Below are 16,644 nucleotides of genomic sequence, written 5' to 3' on the forward strand. Positions count from 1 at the left end.
TAGCTGTTATGACCCATTGATAAAATGTTTTTAAATATTTTGTTTATTTAGTTATTTGAGAGAGAGAAAGAGGCAGAGAGAGAGAGAGAGAGAGAGAGAGAGAGAGAGAGAGAGAGGGAGACAGTGGGTGTGCCAGAGCATCTAGCCACTGCAAATAAACTCCAGACACATGTGCCACCTTATGCATCTGGCTTTACTTGGGTACCAGGGAATTGAGCAGGGGCCCTCTGCCTTTGCTGGCAGGTGCCTTAACCACTAAGCCATCTCTCCAGTGCTCACACTTTTGAGAAACACAGCAGGCTATGAAGGTCTTAGAGAATGGGCTGCAATTGATGTTGGAAAGACCATCTTTTTCTCATCAAATTATTTTCCTGTCAACCATATAAAATGTGATGAAAAATTAAAAATGAGATTCAGGAGATTTCCATCTTTCCATCCTTGTTCATATCTTCTCTCCCCCCAACACCATTTTGTTGAGATTTTGTAAAGGTTGCCAAGAAATCCACACTGGTTAACAAATGGCTAATTGACAGTCACCCATCTGTTGATGTGATTTTGGCTGTTTTCAATGATAGTCAAAGATCATTAAGTTTTGTTTCCCCTTATGGGGGAAAGCTGTGACATACTGATTATTTGACAGCGTTAGAAAGATTCTGGGTTGTTTCTTATGTGAGCCAAACAAACTTTCTTTAGGCTATTAGGCCTGCCCCATATCTAGTTTCAATATAAATCTATGAGGTTAAAATTTTTTTTGAGGTAAGGTCTCACTAGCCCAGGCTGACCTGGAATTGACTCTATGATCCCAGGCTGGCCTTGAACTCACAGTGATTCTCCTAGCTTTGCCTCTGGAGTGCTAGATTAAAGGTGTGCTCCACCACCCTGGCTCAAGTTTAAGTGTTTTTATAATGACAAACAGGTATTAAAAATTTTATTTTAGGGGGCTGTAGAGATGGCTCAGTGATTAAAGTCACTTGCAAGGCCTGATGGCCTGGGTTCAATTCCCCGGTGCCCACCTAGGCCACATGCATGAAGTGGCTCATACTTAGAGTTTGTTTGCCGTGGCAGGGGTCCTTGGTGTATCCATTCCCCTCCTCCTTCCTCTCTCTTTCTCTCTTCCTCTCTTTCTCTCCCTCTCGCTGCTTCCAAATAAGTAAATAAATAAATAAATAAAATATTAAAAATTTATTTTTGAATTTCGTTGTTCATATTCATTGTGTATGGTACCGCAACACAGGAGGACTTTTTCCCTTAAGTCTACATTGTGCATCGAGCATTTCCCACGTACACCTCTGCGTTTCCTGTTCTCATTCCTTCCATTCCTGCCTGTCTTATTTCTTCTAGACAGTTTCATTTCCACTTCCGTGCCACATGCACACACGTGACTTTATGATCTATCTAAAACCCAGGATCTACAAATGAGAGAATACATATGGCGTTTTTCTGTCGGACACTGCCTTAATTCACTTAGCATGATTATTTCCAGTTGTATCTATTTTCCTGAAAATGTCCTGACTTTACACTTTTTATGGCTTAAAATTTTTCCATAATACACACACACACACACACACACACACATCATCTTTTTCTTAAACATTTTCTGTTGTTGGCCACTTAGATTAGCTCCATAACTTAACTATTGTGAATATTGCTGCAGTAAACATTGATGTGCAAATATCTCTGTGATGGGCTGGCGAGATGGTGTCTATTTTATTAATTTCTGCTCTAATCTTTATTATTTATTTCCATCTACTGACTTTTGGTTTTCCTTGCCTTTCTTTTTTCAAGGCCTTAAGGTGAAGCATTAAATTGTTTACTTGTGACCTGTCTAATTTCTTAATATATACACTTAGAGCTAGAAATTTCCCTATTAGGACTTCCTTCATTGTGTCCCAAAGGTTTTGGTTCGTTGTATTATCATCATCATTTGATTCTATGAATTTATTGATTTCCTTTTTGATTTCCTCAATGACCCATTCATCATTCAAAAGTGTACAGTTTAGTCTCCATGGATTTGTGTATGCTGTGTAATTTTCCTTGTTGCTGATTCATAGTTTACTCTCACTGTGGTCAGATAGAGTATAAGGAATTATTTCAATTTTCCTGTATTTATTAATATTTCCATTGTGTCCTAATATACAGTATATTTTGGAGAATGTTCTATGTGCTGCTGAGAAAAATGTATATTCTACAGTGCTTGGATGGAATGTTCTGGAGATATTTGTTAGGTCCATTTGTTCCATGACATCATTTAATCCAGATGTTTCTCTGTTTATTTTTTGCCAGGATGACCTGTCAATTGATGAGAGTGGGGTATTGAAGTCACCCACTACAATTGTGTTTGGTGTTATCCGTGAATTTAGGTATAATAGTGTTTGTTTGATGAAACTGGAAGCCCCCATGTTAGATGCATATACATTTAGGATTGTAATGTCCTCCTGTTGGGGTGTTTCTTTAACCAGTATAAAGTGTCCTTTTTTTTTTTTTTTAATCTTTTCTCACTAATGTTGGTTTGAAGTCTATCCTGTCAAATATTAGGATAGCAACACCGACTTGTTTCCTATGTCCATTTCCTTGAAATACCATTTTCCATCATTCCACCCTAAGACAGGTGAGTTTCCTGGAGGCAACAAACAGCAGGATCCTACCTTTTAATTCAGTCTGCAAGCCTGAGTCTTTTGGTTGGGGCATTGAGGCCACTGATATTAAAAGTTATTATTGAAAGGTGTGTGTTTATTCTTGCCATTCTTCTTGTTTTGTAGTGCTTCCTCTTTCCCTTTACTGTCTTGTTTTTAACTGTCAGATGAGCGTGGTTTATTTTTTTCCTGTTTCCTCATGTCTGTGCTTTGCCTTCTCTTCATTGTGAAGGATTCCTTCATGTACTTTCTGTAGATTTGGCTTATTTGTCGTAAATTCCTTTAGCCTGTTTTTGTTGTGGAATATCCTTGTTTCTTCTTCAATTTACATAGATGGCTTTGCAAGATAAAGTAACCTTGGTTGAAAGAAAACATCATCCTAAGCCCTTCTGCTGTTTAAAGTTTACACTGAGTAATCTGCTATTATTCTGATGGACTTGCCTTTGTAGGTGACTTGCTTTTTCTCTCTAACTGCTTTCAATATATTTTCTTTGTTTGCATATTTAGTAGTTTAATTATAACATGGCAAGGAGAGGTTCTTTCCAGGTTTTGTCTGTTTGGTGTTCTAAAGCTTCTTGTATCTGCATTGGCATTTCTTTCACAATTTTGGGAAAACTTTCTTCTAGGATTTTGCTTACTTTTTATTTCAGAGGTATTTCATTTCCTTTGTTAGGTTTATTCCAGGTGTCTTTTCCCTATTTCTCTTCATTCTCATCTATTTTTTTCTTCAGTCCTTTCCTTTTCTTCTTTTTCTTTTATTAGTGGCAACATTGATTGGATTTTCACCCTGCTTTCTTTCCCAACATGTTTATTATTGTATCACAAAGCATACTGATTTTTGTATACCAATTTTATATCCTACAACTTTATTATAAAACTGTTCTTCAGCTCTAAGAGCTTTCTGGAGGAGTCATTATGGTCTGTGGTAGTTTGAACATGATAGTGTAAATGTATGGTCCCATTGACTCAGGTGTTTTATTAAAATTAAACTTGCAGCTTCAGCCCCTTGAAGGCAGATTCCTGCTACGGGGGGTGTGTCCCTGGAGGCAGAGATGGATCTCAGCCTAAGGTGTGGAGAGAGAGGAGTTTGAGTTCTTGTTGGCTTTGTGCTCACTTGCTTTTGGCCTTTGCTTATTTTCTGGTGCTGGTTGTTGGTGACATCTCTCCACTTTGGATCTGTGAAAGAAGGCCAGCTTCTTTCACTACTGATGAAACCTGCCTTGGATCCGTGAGCCTGAAATAAATACCTTCTTCCCACAAACTGCGTCTGGTTGGAACTCCATCCCAACAATGTGAAACTGACTATGACATGGTCTTTTATGTGTAGAATGACATAATATGCATATAAGGATACTTGGCATTTCCATTACCTATTTGTATTCCATTAATTTCCTTCTTATTGATCTACCTAAAATTGCAAGAACTATATTGAGTAAGAGTGAGAAAAATAGACACCTTTGTCTTGTCACTTGATCATAACAGAAATGCTTTGAGTTTTCCCTGTTAAGCATGATGTTAGCTATTGGTTTGCAATGTGAAGCCATTATTGAGGTATGGTCCTATTTCTAGTCTCTCTTTTTGGCTTTTATCATAAAGTCTTTTCTATACCTATTGAGATGAACATATGATTTCTGACTTTGAGTCCATATATAAAATTTATTATACTTATTGATTTGCATATGTTGAACCATCCTTGTATCTCTGGAATGGGACCAATTTGATCATCACAAATGTTTTTTTATCATTTATTCTTGTATTTTGTTTATGAGAATATTTACATATATATTTATCAGGAGGATTGCTCTACAATTTTCTCTTTTGTTATTTCTTTATCTGGTTTTGCTATCAGGGTAATATTGTCTTCATAAAGAGTTTGGTAGCCTTCATTCCTTTTCCATTTTGTGGAGCAGTTTGTGAAGTGCTGGTGTCAGTTCTTCTTTAAAGGTCTGGCAGAATTTGGCAGTGAACACATCATGGCCTGAGCTTTTTAAGTTTGATCTCTTGATGTCTCAGATAAATGCAAGATACATGTACCACTTTAGGTCCAGCTTTACATGGGTACTTTGGAATCAAACCGAAACCAGCAGGCTCTTCAAGAAAATACCTTTAACTGCTAGGCCATCGTCCTAGACCCTGAATTTTTCTTTGTATAACCTGATGGATGTGTTTATCTTTCTCTTTTGTCCAAAATGTTCCTTCAAGAATCTTATGTAGAGCTGGTTTAGTGATCACGAATTCTTTAAGCTGTTTTTTTTTTTTTTTCTTAAATCAAGGAATGTTTTTCTTTCCCCTTCAATTATTAGATAGTTTTGCTGGGTATAGTACTGGCTTGGCAGTTGTCTTTCAGAGCTGAAATACATCCTTCCACGCTCTTCTGGATTTTGAAGTTTCTGTTGAGAAATCTACTATTGTCTTGGTGGGCCTACATCCATGTGTGGTGTTTCTGTATTACAGCCATTTTTTTTTAAGACTTAAAAAGACTTTAGTAGATTAAGAGAAGAAAAGCACCAGGAGCTCTCACCATGTGGAAGGCAGGAAGGTGTAGAGAGCCCATGTGGGAAGGGGCGAACCACAGCAGGGACCTGGAGGCTCAGGAGAGGCAGATACCAAGAGGGAGCTCTTGCAGCTTTTGGTGTGCTTTCTTTGCTCTGTACACTTCGTGTTTTGACACTAGCATGATGTGGAGAGTGTCTTCTCTTGTCGTACCTACTTTCTGTTTCTCATGAGATTGAAGGAGGGCTAGTCTGACAGGAACATCCTTATCTTACACATGGGCTTGGGTAAGGCCCGGTGTAAAGGGGAATCTGGGAGAAGAGCTTCGGAATATGGGCATATTTGCTGGATATGGAGTGTTGTTCACAGACAAGAAAACAGAACAGGCACTATAGTTTCTATCCTCTTTCCTCTTCCTCTTCCTTCTTCTTCTTTTGAGCTAAGGCCTCACTCTAGCTCAGGCTGAACTCATTTTCACTATACAGTCCAAGGCTGGCCTTGAATTCACAGTGATCCTCTTACTTCTGCCTCCTGAGCACTGGGAGTAAAGGTATGCACCACTAAACCTAGCTCTATCCTTATATTTTTTTAAAAATAACAAATGGGGAAATAAAGACGTAGAAAGGATCAATAACTTCTGTGTTAACAGTTAGTAGAGCCGAGAAAGAATCTGGGTCCTTCCATTTCTAGCCCAACTCTCTTTCCACTTCCTTATAAAACATCAAGCAAAGTTATCAAGCAGCAAAGCCAGGTCTGAACTCCATGTGTCTCTAAAGGCATCTATTATTTCTTGAGACAGGGAAACATGTAGCCCAGACTTGTCTCAGACTCAGCGGATAGCTGAGTGGGATCTTGTCTTTCTCATCCTCCTGCCTCTCCTGAGTGGTGAGGTTGCAGGTGTGTGTCACATCCAGTTATGTGATGCTGGAGATGGAGCCAATGCCACTGAGGTGAGCTCTTTACATGAGCTTGCCTATTCACCTTCAGCCTTATATGTGTTTTAGTAGCTCTAAGTAACTCTCAGAATTCTGGCAACGTTTTCTCAAGTGAGCACACTGGAAACCACGGATTATATTGTAAGGCATGACTTGGACAGAGGAGAGGAAAGAGCAACAAGAATAACGTTTTCCCACTGAAAGTCTTAAATTCCCTGTGTTCCTGGAGTCCATGTGCTCATGCACTCAACCAGTACTATTGATGAAGCATTTGTTCTTCCTTGACCCTGCAAAAGACCAAGGCCAATCTTAAAGAAAACACGAGCAGCTTAAATATTGCATTACAATAATTTATTGCTTATTTTTTCTATCACCAAGTGCTAAAATCTGTACTTTCATTGGAATAACCTCTATTTTGCTGTGGGAGGGATATGTCTATGTACAATCTGGCATTAGTCTTTTTTTTCCATACCTTAATATCTGAAAGGATCATTAAATTAGAAAATTTTTAGAACAGATCTCTTCCTTATTTGAGTCCTTAAGGCCCTTGTGTGTCCCAAAGTGCATGTTTTATTACAGCGAACACCACCTACGACAAGGTCTCCTATCCACGGACAGCAAGTCATGAGGCGTCTGTACTTCTGTATGCTAAGTCAGGCTAGGTCTGCTTAAAGCACTGATAAAATTCAGATATTATTCACAGGAGAATTTGGTTTTTTGGAACTATTTGAGTGATTCACATGCTTCCATAGTAAATACATGACTGTGAGATTATGTTTAATAGGCTCCTGACATCCATCAAACAACGCAGCTTGCCATGCTTTGAAGCAGAATATTGCGGACAGCATTAAGAACTTACTTCTCTAAATGGAGTGGAAATAAGTCACTACATCTGGTACAAAGGAGGTATTGAGTTGGAAGGATTTCTGAAAGGTCCTTTTTATAGCTTGCTGAGCAACTGGTATTCTAACATTCTGGAAAAAGAGTTAGGAAGCTCATTGCAGGTCCAATTATAAAATCTTGATTCACTCATAACTCAGAACATTAGGATATATGTTGGGCCCTGCGTTATGCATGTACCAGGTAAGAAAAACAGGACAAAGCTTTTAATTAAACAACCTTCATTGCCAACTCATACTTGAAAATGATGATCTAGAAGCAACATATATTTTGATTTTCTACTTTGTAAAATTATAGTTCATTTATTCACTTTTAAAGCCTAAACCAAATGGCTAACTTAAAAAAAAAACCAAGTTTTAATTAGTAAGCTGATGAGATATAAAGTAAGAAGGAAAAACAATAAGTCAAGATTATCAAAGCTGCAGACAGCATAACATGACATGGGTGCCCACAGCTCAGGAAAGGTGGGATTTGGGTCTATGGAGAAAGTTTTGGTAGAATATAAGAGTGCAGTGGAGAAGAAACTGGCAGAGTACACATGTAACACCAGCAGCATTTGAACTGAAATTCGCTCATTTTCCTGAAGATTTTGAGAATGACATTGGAACTTTCTTCCCTGAACATACCTGTCAGCTCTTTGGAGATGGTGAAACCGCTTTTGGTTACAAAGGTCTGAAGACACTTTTGTACTATATGGCTGGTAACCTAGCAACACTATTCCAGGTCGAATATGTACCTAAAGTTGATGAGAACTTTGACTGTGTGGAGTCAGAGGATGTTGAAGGCAAAACTCAGACAAGTCATTCCAACTGGGTTTTGCACAAACACAAATTATTTCCTTTCTTTGCTGAAAAAAAAAAAAGAAGTTGCTTTCAAATGTTTTAGAACCCTACTCCACACCTACTCAGCTCTCAGTCCAACAGGAGAAGAAAACCTCTTTGCTTTTTAGATGTACAAGGCTGACATGATATGTAGAGGTTTGTGAGAATATCATGAAAGGCTTCAGACTTTTTGATATGGTTTATTGAAACTGCTAGCTTTATTGACATGGATGATGAAAGACGGCACTAATTTCTAGCATTTGAGAATAAGGATGGAGCTATGCTCTTTGTGACCGTAGGCTAGATGACAGTCTATAATTATTATGTGCACCCAGACAAAACCCAGTCACATGTAAGTCAGAGGCTGATTTTGACTCCATTTAAAGGTCAAGGCCATGGTGCTCAACTTCATGAAACAGTTCATAGATATCAGATTGCATGTCCTTCAGTTCTTGATATTACAGCGGAAGACCCATCCAAAAGGTATGCGAAATTAAGAGACTATGTACGTGTGAAGTTTTGTCAAGATTTGCCCGGTGTTTCCTGGGGAAAATTAATGCAAGGATTTAATGAAGATATGGCAATACAAGCACAGCAGAAATTCAGCATAAATAAGAAGCATGCTCGTCAGGCTTATGAAATTCTCCAGCTGCTGGTAAGTGACGGGAGTGATGCTGAACAATACAGAAGCTACAGGCTGGATATTAAAGGAAGACTAATTAGCCCATATAAGAAAAAGCAAAGAGATCTTGCTAGGATGAGAAAATGCCTGACAGCATAAGAGCTGACAAACCAGACAGAAATAAGCGTGCTGCAGGAACAGCTGGCGGAAGGCTTCCGGGATGAGTGGAAGACTGCCTGCGTGCTATTGAACAACTGGCCCAGAGGAAGGATCGTCCCGCTCTGTACAGGAAGCTTGCCGACTTCCGTACATTGTCCTGTGAAAACCTCGAGGATGAGCTTAATTTAAACATCTTGTAACATTTAATTACATTAAAAGTTATCTATTATGGGGCTGGAAAGATGGCTTAGCATTTCAGGCGCTTGCCTGTGAAGCATGAGGACTCATGTTCTCCTCTCCACATCCCATGTAAGACAGTTGTACACTGAAACAAGCATGTAAGTGTGCAAGCATGTAAGTGTGCAAGGTTGCACATGCACACAAGAGGGCGCACATGTTGCAGTTCAATTGCAGTGGCTGAAGGCTCTGGCATGCCAATTCTCTCTCTCTCTCTCTCTCATACACATTAAGAAAAAAAAGGCCAGCTGGGCGTGGCGGTGCACGCCTTTAATCCCAGCACTGGAGAGGCAGAGGTAGGAGGATCGCATGAGTTTGAGGCCACCCTGAGACTCCATGTGAATTCCAGGTCAGCCTGGGCTAGAGTGAGACCCTACCTTGAAAAAAAAAAAAAAGGCCAGTCTTTTGGGCTTGCCCCACAATTTTATAAAAAGTTATCTTTTATCTTTAGCTGAATATTTTCTTGTGGAGAGATTGTGTATTTTAAAATACTAAGAGTTTATGAGCGAGCATATGTTGCATTTAAAACAAAGATATGGCTTATGAAGTACCACTGCGATAGCTTTTATTCTTGAACAGTGTAATAAATGCTTAGTCATGAAATGCTAGAAATAAAAATGAGTAGCGTGAATAGTTTTGTGGGGTGCAATATCAAAGTGTATTTCTAGAATACAGCTGGGATTAATTTCATTGTTTTTTCTGTAACACAATTTCTACTCTTACTACTGAGAACTAGGTAAAAATTTATATATATATATATATATTTATATATACATATATATACATACATATATAAATGCATATTTATAGTGGTTGATATTTAATTCCTATATTAATGTGTATGCACACAATTATACTAATAAGTTACACATGAAGTTTTTGTTTTTGTTTTTGTTTTTGAGTTGGGGGTCTCACTCTAGCCCAGGCTGACCTAGAATTCACCATGTTGTCTCAGGGTGGCCTCGAACTCATGGCAATCCTCCTACCTCTGCTCCTGAGTGCTGGGCTTCAAGGTGTGCACCACCACACCCGGCTACCCATAAATTTTTTTAAATGACTTGATTAAATGTAGGTATAAGAGCATGCATGTTATTTTATTCACTTACACTATCTAATGTTTTAAAAATATTATGTAATAAATACCAACTGGGTTTTATTTGTTTACAATTTTTTGTAATGGGAAAAGTTCTTGTTATTTTATTGACCAATTAAGAAATTCTGACTAGGTTGAGATGGAGCTTAACATAGTTTTAATTTGCACTGCCTTGGTGGCTGAGGATTTCCGAACACTCAGAAATATCTCTATTTGTGTTTCTTCTTGTGAGAAATTCCTATTTAGTTCTTTAGCCCACTGACTAGTTTGAAGATTGTTGGGGGGGGGTCTTTTACTTTTACAGTTCTTTATATATTTTAGATATTGACCCCTCTCTGAAGAAAAGATGGCAAAGCCTTCCCCATGCTGTCTGCTGTCTCTTCACTCTGGTGATTATTTTCTTTCCATTTCTTCATGCTCTTACTTACTTATAAGAGAGGACGTGAGAGAGAATGAGAACGGGCACTCCAGGCCTCTAGGCACTGCCAGTGAACTCCAGGTGCGTGCCACTCTGCAGCTGGCTGTTTGTGGGCACTGGGGAATCGAATCCAGCTGTCAGGCTCTGCACGCCTTTCACTGCTCAGCCATTTCTCCAGCCTGGTCGTTTCCTCTGCTGTGAGAAACTTCTAGTTAATTTCTAGTAATATGCTATTTGTCATTCCTTAGGATTATTTCCTAGGCTGTTCTTTTCAACAAAAGGCTGCTGCTGTCTTTGCCTATAATTTGAAGCATTTTTCTCAAGTTTCCTGTAGCAGTTACAGTGTCAAACTTGTGATCCTTCTGTCAGAACTTTTTTTTTTTTTTTTCCGAGGTAGGGTCTCACTCTAGCCCAGGCTGACCTGGAATTCACTATGTACTCTCAGGGTGGCCTCGAACTCACGGCGATCCTCCTACTTCTGTCTGCCAAGTGCTGGGAATAAAGGCGTGCGCCCCCATGCTGTCCCAACTTTTTAATTGCTGAAATTATAGTCACCTTTTCATCAGGCTGGACTCATAGGGGCTCCCTCACTCGCAGTGCTGGGGCTCGCCCGTGCCAGGCAGGTGTTCCAGCAAATGAGTTCCAAGCTCCAGGCAGTTAGAGAGTTTTACTTTTTTTAGCATTTGAATTTTCACTTCATAGGCATTCATAGGGCACACTATCCTTGTGTTCACTATAACTTAATAAGTTATTTATTCTATTTTTTTTTTTTTTTTTTGGTTTTTCACAGTAGGGTCTCACTCTGGCCCAGGCTGACCTGGAATTCACTATGGAGTCTCAGGGTGGCCTCGAACTCATGGCAATCCTCCTACCTCTGCCTCCCAAGTGCTGGGATTAAAGGCATGAGCCACCATGCCCGGCTCAGGTTATTTATTCTTTTGAGTCCACTTTACTAATTGAATTTAGCAAGGCTATAAAAAATAAGATTTATTCTGCTTGCAGCTCTTCACAAAAGTAGATATGACAACTCTCTTTAATTATTTATAACTTTTTAATAATTCTTACTTTTATTAAATTATTCATTTGTAAAACATACTTTATTTATTTACTTTAAAGAGAGAGAGAGAAAGAGGCAGATAGAAAGAGAGAATGGGCACACTAGGGCCTCTAGCTACTGCCTACAAACTCCAGATGCATGTGCTACCTTGTGCGTCTAGTTTACATGGGTACGGGGAATTGAACCTGGGTTCTTTGGCTTTGCAGTCAAAGACATTGATCTTCCATCATACCTGTGGTCAAAGACCCTGTGCTTTCCCAGAACCTGCAGTCAAAGACACCGAGCATCCATAGACCTTGTGATCAGAGACACTGCTCCCATTCTCAGCTTAGTCTCATAGATGAGGCTTGTTTTTAGTCTCATTTTGTTCTCATCTGAAAACCTGCAGGAATAATAATTAGTCTCTCATTTGAATGTGGAAAGGGTTATATGACTTCATGCTTCATACATTATTTGATCCTATTTAAATGCTTAAAGTAAATTTGATAACAAATTCACTCCAGTTATTGAAATGCTTAAGGGATATTATACTCACCATTTGTTTTAGTCTGGTTATAAAGTGTGTGAGAATAGAATAAGAATTTCTTACTGAACATGCCACGTGTTCATGAGTTGATTGGATGGGCTTTTTACTCCTTTTCAAATAAAGTTTTTGAAAAGAAATAACTAGGACTTAAAGAATAAAATAAGATGTAGAAAAACTACAAACATAAATGATGTATCACAGAAACTAGCCAGAATATTATACATAGATCCTGGCATTCACTCAGCTCCGTGGCCATGCTGTACACAGGTGGATTTTTACTGCATAATAACACTTTCATTTGCTCAGTGTGATAAGGTTCTTTTACATATGAATCCCACTGCTAGGAAAGCTGGAATGGGTAGACTACGACACCGGGAAGGAGGAGGGCCAGGGTTTGGAGAAAGGTCATGAACATCTGCTGCGCTCCTACTGATTTTGTACGAATCCCTGTTCCTGCTAAATCTGAAAGGTGTGCTATTTGTGAAGTCAGCTTTCAAGTCACAAGGCCCTACGCCTTCTGGGAGAGTTGATCATCCTCCAAGGATTAGTGAGAGCGAACAAAAATCTTTCAGTAAAAACTTTTATCAAACTCATGATTAAATGACAAAACAATTAGCAAGTGGGCACGGAAATGAATGGATGGATTTCCCGAAAAAGATACACAAATGGCCAATGCGCACGTGATCCTGTGTTTGATCTGATCAGTCATTGAGCAAAAGCAAATTAACAGCACAGCAATGAGACATCACTTCCCATTCTCCAGGATGGCCACCCTCATAGATGGAGCACGGCAAGCGTCCATGAGGACGCAGAAGGACGGTGAGCGCTGTGCTTTGCTAATGGGAACTTACAGGGATGCCAAAACTTCGGGGAAGAGCTTGGGATGTTTTCCCAAATATTATACACAGAGTTTTCATTCGATAGGGCAATTCTACTTTTAAGTATATACCCAAGGGAACAATATGCAAACCACACAAAAATTTATGCATTAGTGCTCTTTGAAGAATCACCATAATACTCACAAACATTAAACGACTTGATTGTTCTTCAACTGATGAATAACTGAGCAAAATGGAAAGCCACGTCTCTATCCTCAGCATTTAGGAGGCTGAGGCAGGAGGATTGGGAGTTAAAGGAGAGTTCGGGTTACATAGTGAGTTTAAGGCCTGCCTTGGCTATGCATTGAGGCCCTGTTCCAAATAACCCAAAACCAAAATGTATATGTTAATATCCAAAAAACGGAGTATTATTATTCAGTCATAAGGAATGTACATCACAGACAAATCTTGACATTATGCTAACTAGAAGTCTGACACAAAAATCACATATGATTCCACTTGCAGAAACTGTCCAAAATAGACAAATCCATGGAGATTGAAAATAGATAAGTGGTTGCCAGGATGTGAGGGAGGAAGGGCGAAGATTGCTAATGTCTATGGGGTTTCTCCTCGAGGTGATGAGAACATTCTGGAATGGATGGTGGTGGCAGCTAGAGTTTAAAAGGGTGAATTGTATGAAAAAATATGATTTGTGGTGCTAACAGCTAACATTTATCATTTATTTGCGCCAGTGCTAGAAACCATCTTATGGATTTTTAAATTTAATTCTCACTAGAACCATTGGGTTACATATTCTGATTTTGTCTCCCTTATAGGGGTAGAAACTCTGGCTTATACAGACTCACTATTGTATCTCAGTCACATGGGAGCTGACACCAGATTTTGTAACAACATTTTTTTGGTATGTACATGTGTATATGCATGTGTATGCACATATGTGGGCATGTGTGTGAGGCCAGAATATGTTGGATGTTTCCCTATATCTCTCTTCATTTTATTTGCTAAGCCAGGGTCTCTCCATTAAAAACTTTTATTTATTTATTTGAGAGAGACAAAGGGAGAGAGGAGAGAGAGAAAATGGGCATGACTCTAGCCACTTCAAACGAACACCAGAAGTATGTCCTGCCTTATGTATCTGGCTTACATGGGTCCTGGGGAATCAAATGTGGGTCCTTTGTCTTTGCAAGCAAGTGTCTCAACCACTAAGCCATCTCTCCAGCCCTCTGTTAAGCATTTCTAGCTTGTCTATCTAGCAGACTTGCTCTGGGGATCTCCTGCTCCTTCCTCCTAAGTGAAGAGATTCAGCTTGAGGCTTTACCTTTTTGTCTGTTAGAATGTTTTTTTTTTTTTTTTTTTCTTCTTTTTGATTTTCCAAGGTAGGGTCTCACTCTAGCCCAGGCTGATCTGGAATTCACTGTGAATTCTCAGGGTGGCCTCAAACTCACTACAAGCAATCCTCCTTCCTCTGCCTCCCGAGTGCTGGGATTAAAGGCATGCACCACCACGCCTGGCTAGAATGTCTTTCTTTCTGCTTTCATTTTTAGACTTGTCTTTCTATGTATCCCAAGATGACTTTGAGCCTATTAGGATCCTTCTTAGTTTCTCAAGTGTTAGAATCATAGATGTGAGCCATCATACCTGATGAAGTTTTACTGTATTCTCTCTCTCTCTCTCTTTGTGGTGATGCTGGGACTTGAACTCTCCAGCCCCTGCCTAGCTCTTTTTATAGCATCTATTATTGTCTTGTTCCACGGAAATCTGATTAAGATGTGTCTTCCTCACCAGGCCCTTGCACATGCGATCTCCCACTAAGCTCTACCCTTTCACGTTTTGATCTCTGGACTCTGCAATTGCATGCTCAAGTAACCAGGAATAGGATAGAGCAGTAGTGACCAGCTATGTTCCTTATTGGCTCGGTGGGCACCACTTTAATTTTTTAATTTTATATTTACTTATGTAGTGAGTCTGGGTGTGTCAGACATACATATCTGTATGTGTGAGTGTGTGCCATGGTGTGTGTGTGTGTGTGTGTGTGAAGGCCAGAGGCCAACTTCTGGACTGGTTCTTGCCTTGCACCTCATTTTGATGCAGGGTCACTGGCTGTTGTTCAGTCCTCCATTTATGAGCTTCCAGGAAGTTTTCCCGTCTCCACCTGCCTTCTCAGCGTTGTGTATCAAGGGCTTTGTCTACTGAGCCATCTCCCCGGGCCCTGCCTAGCTCTTTTCATAGCATCCCTTACCGTCCCGACCTGTCGTTCTCACTAGACAACACACTTCGTACTGCCAGAGGGCAGCGTGGGCTCCGCTTCCCTCCGTGTGCCCAGCAAGCAGCGCAGCGCGCCCAGCGGGCCTCGCCACCATCGGTCAACGGCGGCCAGCGCAGCGGGAGGAAGCCGCAGTCCTCTTTCCGCTCATTCTCGTGACGTTCGGACTGGCCTTGCCCTTCCTCTGTGGCTGAGGCTGGCCTTGGCCTCCGGGTCCCCTGCCTTCATCTCCCAGGCGCTCTGACTACAGGCAAGTGCCTCTGTGTCTGGTCATTCAGGGCTGGAGGTGCCGCCTCATGCACGCTAAGGCTAAGCAAGCCCTCTGCCCCCTGGGCTACAGCCTCCGCCCTCGGTTCCTGCACTCTGCGTCTCCCAGCTGGCAGGGGTCCTGGTGGAAACACACCTCACTCCTGTGCCTGCCGGGTGCAGCCCGGCCCTGCCTCGGGTCGCCTTGGCTCGCGCGCTTGGAAAGTGACGCACGGCGGGCGAGAGTTTTGGCCTCCGCCTGCGCCTCCGCCTCCGCCTCCGAGCCTTCTCTAAGTGTTTCCTTTGCGCCGCGCTCACTCGGGGAGTTCAGCTGTCACCTCGTTTCTTGCCTTCACTCGCCCTCATGACTGTTCAAAGTAACATTTCCCACGAACTCCCCCATGGTCCTAAATATTTTAGAGTCCTGATGCCACCACCTCAGCAGTTGTATGTATATATAACAATATTCCTAGGATGTAATAACCAAAGTGACATATCTTTGCTGTGAATTATATAGCCAAAAGGAGTGGTAGAAAGAATGAGAAACTGCTAGATTCTAAATTCAAGGTCTGTTTCATGTAGTTCAGTTTTCCTTAGCATGTCCAGCACAGTACTTGGCACATAGACAGAACTCATAAAATGCTTGTTGAAAGAGAATCAAAAACTCGTTCAGGAGGGGACTGTATTCTGCATGAGTTAATCCTCAAACACGCCTTGTTGCATATAGTTCTCCTCAATGAACCTTTCTAAGCTTCATAAACATTTAGATGGCTGGAGATCGGAATGTTGGAACTCAGAGACCAAAGCAAACCCACCAAACAGCCCTTTTTCATTGTCCATGCCACTAATTTTACTATGAACCATTTTTTATCCAGTTGGGATTGAAATCCAACCTTTCGCCTTTTCTTTCCTTTTTAATTTTTATTTATTTACTTTAAAAAACCATTTATATCTATTTATTTGTGAGAAAAGGAGAGAGAGAATGGGCACAGGCTGCTTTCTTTGTGCATCTGGCTTTACGTGGGCACTGTGGAATAACACCCAGGCTGTCAGGCTTTGCAAGCAAGTGCCGAAACCTCTGAGCCATCTTTCCAGCCTTAGCTTTTTTTTTTTTTTTTTTTTTGGAAAGACAGCATCTCATGTATGGTGGACATTGACTCACTATGCAGCTAAGCATAACTTTGAACTTCTGATCTTCGCATCTCTACCTCCAGAGTGTCCAGTTTATCCATGTTACAGACAGAACCCAGGGCTTCATGCATCCTAGGCAAACACTCTACCAATTGAACTACATCCCAGCCAGCTTTTTGGTTTTTGATCTGTGTTACCACTTCCAGCTAGTGGACATGTTCTGCTGTTTCCATTGAACAATACAATACCTCCCAGGTGAAGGCTTACCATG

The 16,644-nt window shown here is 40.5% G+C and overlaps 1 pseudogene; it reads left to right on the forward strand.

Annotated features, from left to right (window-relative positions):
- The first annotated feature begins 7,401 nt into the window (after positions 1-7,401).
- On the forward strand, positions 7,402-8,763 carry LOC101617272 (annotated as a pseudogene).
- The last annotated feature ends 7,881 nt before the right edge of the window (positions 8,764-16,644 follow it).

This window comes from Jaculus jaculus, chromosome 12 (assembly GCF_020740685.1).
Source record: "Jaculus jaculus isolate mJacJac1 chromosome 12, mJacJac1.mat.Y.cur, whole genome shotgun sequence".
In the NCBI taxonomy this organism is placed as follows: domain Eukaryota; kingdom Metazoa; phylum Chordata; class Mammalia; order Rodentia; family Dipodidae; genus Jaculus; species Jaculus jaculus.